The sequence below is a fragment of the Pteronotus mesoamericanus genome, unplaced genomic scaffold (genome assembly GCF_021234165.1).
Source record: "Pteronotus mesoamericanus isolate MK-2021 breed Mesoamerican mustached bat unplaced genomic scaffold, CSHL_Meso_final scaffold_21, whole genome shotgun sequence".
Classification (NCBI taxonomy): Eukaryota; Metazoa; Chordata; class Mammalia; order Chiroptera; family Mormoopidae; genus Pteronotus; species Pteronotus mesoamericanus.
Window position 1 is genome coordinate 1,579,250 of NW_026555310.1, and position 12,530 is coordinate 1,591,779.

Sequence of the window (12,530 nt, forward strand, 5' to 3'; positions counted from 1 at the left end):
TCTCATAAAACTTTCCTAGGCAGATCCGTGGCACCACTGGGTCAGGGGAGCGGCCCTTTAACCACACTCCAGAATCCCGTGAAAATGGGGGAGTCTGAGAAGGGACCATCTGCGGCTTCAGGAACCGGCCTGGAAGACGACACCCAGCCTGCTCTCCCCAGGCAAGCCGGAATCAATAGCGATCTGTTCTAAACTTGCCCGCAGCCCCTCCACGCTCGGGCCGGGCGGGCGAGTCCCTTCCCCGGATGCTCGTCCGCCTCGGCCCGCACCTCGGCCACCTCCTCCGCACCCCGGACCCCCAGCCTCGGGCCTCGCCCTCTCCCCGTTTTAATTACGTGATTGATTTTCGCTTTGGCTGCCTCGGGACGCCTCTGCCTTCGACTGGTTTAAAGCTTTAGGTTCCCTTTTTGTCTTTCCGAGTCCTCCTGCCGGGCTGTGTTTTAGAGACTGCCCCTCGGGCTGCCTTGGTCCGGTCCGCTGCTGCCTCGCCCTACACGCCAACGAAATGGTCCTCCCCGGCTCGGCGCGGCCGGGTCTGCCGCCCGCCCGCCACGCGGGGCTCTGAGACTGCTGTCCTGCCCATTCGCCTTTCTGAATTATTTTGTGCTCCATTATTCTCTGATGGAGAAACGCTCGGTGTTTGAGTTATCACTGCGCGCCGGGGCTGGGGCTGGGGCTGGGGCTGGGGCTGGGCTGCCCGCGGTGCTGCGTCCCCTCCTCACCCGGGTGAGGGGAGTGCTAGGAGGTCTGCGCTGGGATTCGAGGAAGCGCGACGCCTGGCTCCGGGCTCTGCGAGCAGCTCCAGCCGCGTCCCACAAGACCCGGCCCGGCGCCCGCGGCCCAGAGGCGCCCAGAAGCGCCCAGAAGCAAATACGGCCACAACTTTCCACCACTACACGCGAGCGGGACCTCAGGGCTGGCAGTTGAGAGCCCCTGAACTGCAGTTGGCTGTTAGGTCTGCTGTCGCTCCCCAGCCCCAGACAGAGTCCCCACGGGCACCGGCGGCGGCCTCCGGCATCTTCGTCCAGGAACTCGCCAGGCAGCCCCTGCACCGGAGGGACTGACTGAAGGTGAGGCGAAGGAAGGGAGAGAGGGGAGGAATTTTAATGTTTGAGTATAGAGATTTGAGGTGGGGAGTGGGAGGGGAAGAATTGAAATAAAGAAAAGGAGCCACCTCTCCCACCGTGGCTGACTTGCCCTTTCTCGCCTCGGGAAGAAAAAACTATGTATTTTTTTCCTCCCCAAACCTCTGGTGTTCCTCGTAATCTCTCATCTATTTACAACTAATAAACACCTCTCTGGTTATCTCACATGGCCTGTCCATTCTTGGATCCTTTCCAAGGAGGTAAGCAATGAGTTACTATTAGCAGTATTTTATATTTTTCCCCTGGGGAGAGGAGGGAGTTGGGAATGTCTTTCTCACTGGGAAAGAAGTTCAGTGAAACTCGCGTTGGTCACAACCTTCTCCTGTCTGCCGACCTACAACACCCCAACCTCTGCTCCCCCAACCCCCTTCCCCCGCTGCAATGTTGCTGGGTAAATAAGAGTCCGCCTGCCTGGCTATTAGGATTCTGGAGACGTTGGCATCTGTAGCAATCATTAGTCAAAGCCGCAGAAGCCAAAGGAGCCGAGGAGTTGGACAGAAAAAATCTTGGAAATGATATACAGGAGCCGTGGAGGCATCAATCCCGCCGATAAGAGCGCGGGGCTGCCGGCAGCGAGTCGGCCACTTAATTGGGCCCTGGGCACCAAGAACAATTGAGGATGGGACACCTATGGGCTGGCGGTGACTCTGGCGCCATTTGGACACGCCACAAAAATAGTCCAGGACTTGAACGCTCTTTTCCCCACTAGTCAAAGGCCCAGTTGAGGTGGGTGGATGGGTGGGGAACTCTCATGGCTCTGTCAGCTTCTCCACTCTGGGAGCCAGGAGGAGCTGGGCTGAATGACTCTTCCCTTTCTTCAGTCCCCGTCCCCTTAGTGGCTCTCTTAGGAGGTACTGCAGGTAGGGGAGCCTAGGCTGGGATTTCAGATCACAGCGTTAGCCTGGAGAGGCTGTGATCCCTTGCTAGGGTTTTCAGGGGGCAGATAACTCAGTTGTACTAAATTTGAAGATAGACTTAGAGACAGCAACAGAATCACTTGCTTTAATAAGCAAAATATCCAAAAGATATTTGTTCCCTATCCCCACTCACCTAATGTCTTTATTAATCACAGAGATAGAAAGACAGAGAGATGCAGTAAGTTTAAATGCTTCCAGAGGGAGATCTATGCTCCTGTATATAGATATATGCATTATGGAACCATCTCTAAATATATGTTCAAATATTTAAGTTTCCAGCAAAACTGCAAAGACTATAAAGATCTCCAAATATTCTGCTTCAATATGTAGCTTTTTTATGAGTTGGGGACCTTGCATAAATCTAGATAAAATTTTCAAAATAGAGATTGAGCAACACACCCATAGTTCTTTACAAGTGAGAAAAAAAAAAACCCTCCAAATATTCATCTAGGTGTTTAGAGAGAGAGAGCTTTACCAATACATCCTAGCATATACATCCAGCACTATAGAAAGATTGGTAATGTGCACACAGGAATTCGACAGAGGACTGTTATGTTCACTGTGGATCTATAAATCTAGAGATCTATAAATCTGCATTTAAATGTGGAATAGAGAGAGATGTAAAACATACATCCTGTTATAGAGACATCGAGCAATCTATAAATACATTTTCACGTGTACAGCTACAGGATTGCTCAGCTCTCTATAAAGACACGTGTATTTGTGTGGAGTCCTAAGAATGACAGCGTTTCTCTATTGCTTGTGGGTTTAGGATGTCCCAGCCCAGACTTCTCTGGGAAATAAACAAGGGTACACTAGAGCCTGTTCAAATGCTAAGAGGGCCCGGGAACTCATATAATCTATGGCCTCATTTCTAGCATGTGGGGGCATTTCTCTGGCGGTGGATAGGAGCCCTTATCCCTGGGCCTGAAAATGTCCTGATGTACGGAGCCCGAAACGAGATGGAGGTAGAGGGCTTTTTATTTCTTTCCCGTTCAGCTCCTTAGCCCCAGGCTCAGGGGACACCCATGGGAAATTGGGGTGTCTTTAGGAGGGGAAGGCTCATTAACATTACAAAATGGAGTCATTTAGGTAAATTATGATTTTGTTTGAAGAGGGCTCGGTTAGGGAGAGATGTGAGAAGGCTGTGGGCTTTCACACACCCCCCTGCTCCCAACTTAATTACATAAAACCAGTCACTGGACTACAGAGTTTCCTCTCTTCATATGGTGCTAGAGGGGGTCTTCTACATGCCTCACTCCCACCCCCTTTACTCATGAGCTCTCTCTTATACACCTTATTCCCCTTTATCAGGAATGGGTTTGGGGTTCAGGAAAGGGGTCACGGGAAGACAGCAACCCAGAGGAGAGCAGAGCCCCCCCACTCCCGGAGTCAAGGTATCTATCACAAGGCTCAGAAGCTGATTGCTTTGGATGTTGGTTCCTTTTTAACTGAGGGGGTGGGGGGACCAAGGTCTGCGTGGGCAAAAGAAAATGAAAGGTTGCTCGATTGATTTTTAAATCTGGACCTTTGGGGGTGATCGCCAATGAGCTCTTTTCTTATTGGAGGCAGAAGATTTTGGGAGCCCTGGATTTCCTTTTATTTTTCCTCTCTGGTTTACTGGGGAAAGGGAGGTACAGAGAGAGGGGCCCCAGGTGGGCTTGTGGAACTGCAATCCAATCTAGCTGGCCAGATTGGGGGCGAGTGATTTACAAAGCAAAACCTCAGATGCTGCTTCCTGAGAAGTCACCAGATCAAAACAGCCTCCTCTAGGCTTTTATGACCCAGTCTCTACTCCCAACAGGAAAAGCACCCTCAATAAAATGTTGGCCCCCACCCCCACCCCCATCCTCTATCCAGAGGGACCTGAAGATTACTCACTTCACACACAAGCGTGCGTGCGCACGCACAGACACAGTTTTCTAGCCCGACAGTGTTTACTAGATAAGATTTTTCTCCACTGAGCAAATCATCAGCTGTGAGAGATTTGGAATTTGAGTCTGGAGCAGAGAGTAAAAGGGGGATTTAATCAGGTGAGGGTCTGGCTTCATAGTCCTTTATTGCCTTCCAAGTCCCCAACAACTCAACAGGCCAACAGGACACTAAAGGTCACCAAGAGCTTGGCTGTCGCCATCTGTGGAGGCTGCTCCAGGGTTTTAGTTTTCCAGAGAGGCAGAAGGGAGGAAAGAGAACAGTTGCCTAGAGCTTGAGGGCAGGGGTGGGGATGGCAGGACAAATGGTGTCCAGCCTGGGTGGATGGGAAAAATGGGGCAGGACAAGGACTGGGAAGTTGATTCAAGGCTGGTTTACTGTGTGCAGCCTGAGCTTCAGACCTCTTTCATACTGCACTTGGGCAAATACATACACTTAGGTGTGTTTAGTGTTTGGGTGTGGTATTTGGGGCCAGAGGTTGGAAGGAGTAGGAAGGAACCTTTCTAGGGCAGAACCGAGCCTACTCTACCTCTCTGAGAGCTGTGGCATGTGCAGTACTGATGCATCCCAGGATACTGAGCTGACACATTCCACCCAGCTCATACAGAGGTACAGATCATAGTAGAACTTTCTCTGCACTTGCGTCAGGTGTGAAGTAGCCTCCTTCCTGCACTGGCTCCCCAGCATGCCAAGAGCCTTCTATATTCAACTTATTGTAGCTTCTAAGGCCCGGCCATCAGAAGCTGAACAAAATCGTTGGATTACCCAGTGCAACTTTCCCAAGTCCAACATTTTATCCCTCCCCCCGATATACAGTGATTTCTCCTGGATGTCTCTGTTCTCTTTTGCCCTTCAGTGAACCTTAGGAATGGGAGAGGGAGATGGATCCCAGGGTTCTGTAGGACTCAAGGACCAAGAAAGAGATCTCTGTCACCCCAGGGCCTCAGTCCAAACTCCTTTAGTTCCTGGGGCCCCATCAAATCCTGTGAAGGAGATATTATCAGAATAGACACACCATTCTGGATTACAAGGACCCATTAAAAGGGGATGTAATCTTCTTGGCCCTGTAGCAGCCTAGTTTCTTCCTTAAATTGAACCTCTAACCAAAAGAGCCTTAGCTTAGGGTCCTCATTCTCTCCCTTCTCCACCTAAAAGGGTTCCAAGCTCTCCAGGCCCACCAAGGGAGGAGCAGGCTCGGAGTAGTGCTTGTCTCCTCAGCAAAAGAAGACACTGAGCTGAAGCCCAGGATGATGATGTTTCAGGTTAGAAATTCAGCCCAAAGCAACTACACACAGAGAGGGAGAGTCAAAGAGACAGATAAAGTTTACATGGATATTAGAAGGATTGAAGAGATAAAAATCCCTCTTCCCAGTGCCTGTTTTGACAGCAAATGCCCCTTATATTTCTTTAACCAGCTTCATGGAATCTAGAAACTACAGTGTGAAAAATCCACATTGGAGGTGAGGGTTGGTCTCAGACAACACACCATCTACCAAGGAAAAAGAAGTGTGTGTGCTTTCATTCTAACACATGCAAGAGTCAGTGGAGCAGTGTGGTTGAAGGTGATGTGGGAAGTGGGAGCTCAATGGTTTTTGAGAAGGGCTGCCCTCCCTCTGGCTTCTCATTCTAATCCTTTCCACCTGTCGCATAGTCCCCAAATCAACCCTACCCAGAAGACAAACAAGCAGGAGGGTGCTGACAAAGCCTAGTTCAAACTGGGCTACCCCTCCTACTCCTGCACACTTGATGCCCCCAGAGGAGGGCTTAGATGTCCTGGTAGCACAACCCATCAGAACTTCTGTCTCTCAGATTAAGGAGGACAGGAGATCAGAGGGAGGAGGGAGGGGAGGAGAACGCGACCAGAAAATTAAGCCTGGAACAAAGCCCTGAAGGCTTGGGGGTGAAGAGAGAAATACCTGTCTGGACCCATGAGCAGGTTGGCTCAAGGTCCAGCCCAAAATGTTCAGGAAACACAAACACTTCTGTCATACATGCACACTCTGTGCCATCAGATGCTCTTGCCCAGAAATAGTTTCTCCACCCATTGCTTGTTCTGATCTGACCCTTGTAAACATAAACACTGAACTCCACACCTTCAGTGGGCTGTGTTGTTTGATAACTGTTGGTCAGGACACAGGATCACCACGTAGATAAAGCTAATGGGTCCTAGAGCATTTCCAAAAACACAAACCAAAAGAGATCTCTTCTAATCATTCACCTGCCCTCAAAAAGATCAGAAGAGAATGAAAACTTGTACAAGGTAAGTGTATAGGGAATAATCACAGTCAGAATTTTAATCCAAGGCTGGAGTTCATACCCCCACCTGCTACATATCTGTCAAGTCCAGAGAATTGGGCCAAAATGGGAGTAATCCAGAGGACACCCTCACAACTTCAAATACCTGTACAATTGAGATTGACCTCAAGGTACAACTTTGATATAACTAGAGGACACAAGCCAAAGACTCTCCACAGCTGGTTCAGGAACAGAGGGAGGGGGCTAGAATATTCTCAGCATCACTCATCCCCTTGGGCATCTGAGATAGGGCAGACCCAGGAGCTATAGGGAGTGGTGGGGAGGGAGCACAGTGGAAGGGTAGGGCTAGACAGAGACCCAAGTTCTTTGGGGATGATTGGTTGGTGGGGACCATGTGACTCTGCTTAGAGCATTCCTGATTGGTTGCTTGACCTTTCTAGGGTTAAAGACCTAGGAACAAAATTTAAAGCTTTCCGGGTTGGCTGGAGAACCTTGGCACCTGATTGACTGCTCATCCCCCCCTCTCCAGAGGAAACCCCTCCCCCTTCAAGTTGAGCGAGGGGAGAGAGGGTGGGGAAACCGAGAATCTCAGGCCCTGTTTTGTTCGTCCTACTTCCATTTATATCTGTCCTACAAAACAGCAAAAACAAAACAAAACAAAAAAGACAGGTAAATTATTTTAAAGAAAGGACGATCTATACTGGGTCAGAAAGAAGGGATGATATTTTCGAGCCTAAAAACCAGAAAAGGGGACAAGGAAGTATAGGTCCCCAAAGACTCTGTGTAAATGTGTAAAACAGTAACACAAGCATACATCGCTCTACACCCGAGCGGAAGGGAATGGGACCGAGATTTGGCCAGGAGTTGGGGGGAGGCTACGGGTCTTCGCCTCGACTAAATCCCTGGTTAAAGACCATTAGACTCGCTCCCTAAGGCCCTGCGGAGGCCAGAAGGAGGGAAGAGTCGCAGAGCAAGGGAAATTCCCACCACCCTGCTGCTTGGATGGAAAGTTTTCAGAAATCCTCAAAATCATCTACTGGTGGAGAAGGGACAGTCCAGGAGGTCTGGTAATGAGGAAGGGGGAAACCTGAGGGCTAACTTTCTAAGTGGCCTGCTGAGGTGAATCCTCTCAGATCCTAACGCTTCCCTGGCAATAAAGGGATGAGGAGGAGGGTGGGGAGGCTGACCCTTCGCGAGTTACTGAGGCCAAAAGGAAAGGCATAGGAAGAGTTCTCCAGTCAGGCGCTGGTGCTCCTCCTGCAGAAGACAGACTACTGGGTCGAGGGCTGGGGCTCCAGCTCAGGCACCAGTGTCTTTGGCTCTGTCTCCTTCCACCCTCCCAGAGCCTGCCTGGTCTCTCGCCTGTGCTCGATCCCTGCTTCTTCCTCAGTCTCTTGGGTGGCAGGGGCACGCTAACAGCGTCCTCTCCCCTTCCCCCCCCATCTTTAAATGCACCTCTCTCCACAAAGGGGGTGCCCAGGTTCCCTCTCTCTTCAAGGCAATCCCCCCTCCTCTGGGAAGGCACAGACCTGGCTGGCCCCCTCTGCTCCCCTCCTCTTCCCTGAGCTGCCCTCCATGGGACTAGCTTCCACCCTGCTTCGGAATCCATAGCAATTCCAATGGGCCCCTTCAAGGGACCTGAGTTAGTATGTTGTTGCTTTTCTGACTTAGCTCCAGGTGAGGAACTAGGAGGGGTACCGCACTCATGGGTGCGGAGGACACGTGCCTTCCAGGCCTGCGCCTAAGCTGCTCTCCTTCCTAGAAACCTGAAGGGAGTCCCAGGCTGAGACTGGCTCCAGAGTGCCATGCCCGTATTGGGTCCCCCCCTACTGCTCCGTCTCCCAGAACCCACTCTCTCCTCAGGGCTGAAGCGCTTTCCCGTCCAGCCTAATAGACAGTTGCCTCCATTCCCTCACCCACTTACACTCTACTCACAGCACTAACTTCTAGGCCTCCTGGGCCTAGATTTACCTTAGACAAGGGCTAGGGAGGCCAATAAATTCCCCAACAGTTAGACGGAGGAGGAGGCATGAAACCACACTGGCCCCAGCCAGACTAGAACCCCAGACCACTAAGGTTGAGACAGCTGTCCACCCAGGTCTGGTGGTGAGGAAGGAGAGGATGAGCTGAGCTCCCTGGGGTTCAGCTGGCCACCTTTAATATGTTTCTGCCATTTCAGCTTGTAGCCTTTGGGCTCGGAAGTCCCAAATCCCTCTTTCCCCTGCCTCCTTTCCCAGCTGCCCACACTGTTTGGGCTCTGGGTCACTGGCCAAGGGTGGAACTGGCCCTTCCCTGGACCAGGGGACCCTAGAGGCAGTTTGCATTTGTGTCTAGAGTTTACACACTTCTACAAACACCAAACACCCATGTGTCTGCCGCTGTCTTTCTTCCCAACTGAAGAGTGAAAGGGGGTCAGGAGGACCTGGCAAAACTCTGGAGAACCTAGGCCTCTCTTTGCCCCAGTTGACTCACGGCTTGAGGGAATAAGGGGCAGGAAGGAGAGGGCTGGTCTGGGGAGACAAGCTCCCCCATCCTCCTACCTTCCAGCGGCCTTTTCTCTTCTCCCACCCCAACCTGACGATGCCTGGGGAGGCCTTCTTCTTCTCCCCTTAATGAGTAGGAACTGCCTTCTCTCACGAAGGGGAAAGATTAGGTAAACGGGAGAAAGGGTCAGAGAGAGAGAAAATTAACTTACAGCGTTCGCCTGGGATTCATTTTCGAAGATGTAACCTCTCTCACCATCATCCCCAGCGCCGTAATCCCCTCTAACTGCCAGGCCCTCTGTCCTAGCATTAAACCTCACCAGCAGCTGCGTGGCTGGACAGTTAAGATTATATATGATGTAAATATATTGTGGGTTTGTCAGCTCTCCCTACACCATAAAACTTGGTTTAATGACATCACGTGGTCCCCCAAGAGCCACTCACGGGCTTGCCTTCGGGCCATTCACATAAATAACCTCCAAAAGTTTCAAACTCCTAAATTCACATAGAAGCCATGGGTATTTCTCTAATGCTCAGTTACACTAAAAAGCCCTTGTGCTGCTCCTTTGCCCCACCCCTACACCTCCCCCCGCAGGGTGGGGAGTGGGGTGAGGGTGGATCCTTATTTATTTACTTACTTATTTCCATAAGGACCTGTCGCCTTCGAGGTCGTGTTGATATTTTTTTTCTTCCTATTTTTTTCCTCCTCTCTCCTCTAATTGTTCAGAGTGGGCCGTGTCCCCCTCTTCCCACTCCCCCGGGAAGGTAAGTCACGCTTCTTCCCCTTCTTTTTTTGCTGCCAGAGGGGGTTGGTTTCAGGGCAAAGTGAAGAGGCAAGCTTCATGGTCTCTGTTTGGGACCCAGAAGCCCCTCCACTAACTCCCCCAGAGTATTGCTAAACCCTGGCACTTGGTGATTGTTACAGGAGGCTGGCCGGTAGGGAAACCCCCTCAGACTCCACAGCAGAAGCCTCTGCTCAGGGAGGAAGCAAGAGTCTGGGCTGTATCCACTCCCAGTGCAGGTTTGTGATCACTGATGCCGCTGGATCAGATGCTGGGGTCTGGGCAGAGACCTGCAGGCCGTGACAGGACGGGGGAAGCAGGCAGGCATGGCTGCATCTACCTAAACCTGCCCAACTTAAGCCAGTCCTCCAGTTTCTCCAGCGAAAGAGCTGTTCAAACCCCGCGAGAAGTGGGGCAGTCAGTGCCCGGTGGGGCTGGTGCACCCTGCACAGCGGAGCAGAGCAACATCTCCCCCACCCTTGGCAAAGCCCTTGGTTTTCCCTCAGGGGCAGTGCATCCCTGGGGAGGAAGTGCAGGGCCTAGGCAGCCAGGGAGGCTGGGGCAGGTGACGGTGGGCGCCAGGGCCTCTTCCTTAGTTAACTGTTACCCATTGGAGACACCAGTGCTTCTCCACGCTTCACCGCTCACCCAATAGTTTTACTCAGCATGGAGAAAAAATTAAAATAACTCCCTAAAGAAAATTACACATTTTATTTGAGAGGGAGGGGGGAAAGAGAGAGAGAGAGAGAGGAGATGAGTTGGTGCTGGGCTGTCTGCTCTATGCTAGTGGAGGAGAGACATTTTGGGAGCCCCAATCTGTTCTGAGTGAGTGCGGCGTGGAGAAGTGCGCTGCAATGGGTGCAGTTCCATAAACATTTGGTGAGACCTCCTACGTGCTGGCATGGGGTGAGGAAAGGCTCTTGGGTCTTTTAAAAAATGACAGGTGGCTTAGGCAATAGGATGCAGAGAAGTCAGTCCTTATAATAAATCCATGGAGCATCAGCATTAATAATCATAAATATTCCCCTTACCCCTCCCCAGAGCTTCTCTGCTCCCTCTCTCTCTTGGCTGCTGGAGCAGCCTTCTAGCCCAGCTTCTGAACCTCCCCCTCCTGCACCACCCCCCCCAGTGCAGGGAGGGGGGCCTAGGCTTGGCTCCAGGAAATCACCCTGTTGTGGGAGGCGGGAGAGGAAATGCAGTAAAGTTTTATGGACCCTTCCCACATTTGTTTCTCCTATAAAGTACTTCCTCCCCCATCCCATTCCAAGATCCTGGAGCAGAGCAGAGCAGAGCGTGGGGCCTAAGCCAGCCTCAGGCACCACCTGAGTTATCTGTTTTCCCCTTCCCTTTCACCCACCCTCCCTCTACACAAAATCTCAGGGACTGAGATAAATGGTGGCAAAAGACGCAACCCAGGCACTGGTCTATGTAGCTCCTTTCCCAGCTAATTGTCCTACCGAGCCTTAGGCCCTAGAAGGTGGGGAGACAGTCTGAAGATTTCTGCCAGGCAGGTACACCACGAAGATGGCCTTCCCTACTCATCCTCCACCAGTATCTGAGAAAGCTGAAACACACCTCTTCCACCTCCCCAGCACCATTTACCAAACAGTACCAACTTTCTGAGGACTCTTCTGAGACCAAATGGGACCCTAGGCTGAGGGTTCAGCCCTTTCTCTATGACCATTGAGACCCCTTAGGGACCGCTGAGAGAGATCTTCAGAGGCCCAGAGGGTCTGAATCTGAGCATCGCGGAGCCACCAGTCCCTGCAGATTCATTCTGGCATGCAGTAAGGGCCGCTGTCAGTCTAGAGACCTCAAACCCACCCAGGCAAAGTGCAAATGGGGTGCAGAGAGAGGCTGAATGCCTTGGACATCCATAGCATGGGACAGGCCAATACAGGCGCCTAGTTGTCCTCCCCTTCCCCCAGAGACTCTTGGAGCCAGAGATCAAGACAGGAGCTCAGTTTCACCTCCCTCGCCCCAATACCCCAAGAAGCTCCTAAAAATCATTTTAAAAGGGAAGTTTAAATGCTGTGGGCCTCCCCTACACCTCACAATTCATTTAGACACTTTTTCCCAATACATGCCCCAAACAGAGAGGAGCCGCTGCATCTTTAATACTGTTCTCTCTTTGTCTTTATTTGATATGACAAAATATAGTTTCAGGAAAGACCTGGAGTCAATAAATAGTTGTACAACAGCGATAGGACAGGAGGGCACAGAAAGTCATGGCAGGGACGACTAGCAGCCAGGAGCCTCTAGGACAGCTTGTTGGGGTCCGGTGGCAGGGAACCTCCACAGCTGAGCTAGCTAGTGGTCTGAGGCTGGGGGCCTGAGAGGGCATGCAGAGGGTGCAGGGTGGAGAGGGTTCTGGGCTTTGGGGTTGGAGGAGAAGGTCTGGAGAGCACAGGGCAACCAAAGGGGCCCTAGGCGGGCTTCACTCCTCTCCCCTTTTTATTATGCAAATCATTAAAAATGAACAACTTGAATTTAGTCTCTTCAAGAAAGCACCCCGAGTCTGGTGAGTCTGGCGCCAGACTCCCCCAGGCATAACCACTCTCTCCGCGAGCCCGCAGCCGTCTGGCCAGCCGAAACCGGGAACAAAGGAGAGGACGAAGCTGGAGGATTGGGGCGCCTGGCCTGCGGCCACCGCAGGGCCCACCTTAACTCCGGCGGGTCAGGCTGGGGCTGGAAGCCTGAGAGGCGGCCCAGGCCGGGTATAGTCAGCGCCGCCCCTTAAGCCACAGCCATGGAAACCCATGTGGCGCTCATCCTGGGGCCCCAGGGCTAAGCAAAACTGAGAGGAGTCAGGACAGCCGGGCAGCCCCGTGGGAACCTGGGGTCGGTGCGGATGCGGAATGCCAAGGGAAAGCGCTTTTGTTTATGAGGCCGGGGGAGCCGGTGCTGCAGCCACCGCCCTTGCCCCAAAATACAGAGAGAGGAAAACCGAAAAGGAAAGGAGAAGGGGGCGAAACAGGCTCGGGGTACTTTTGGCGGGCCCCCGCCCCGCTGCCT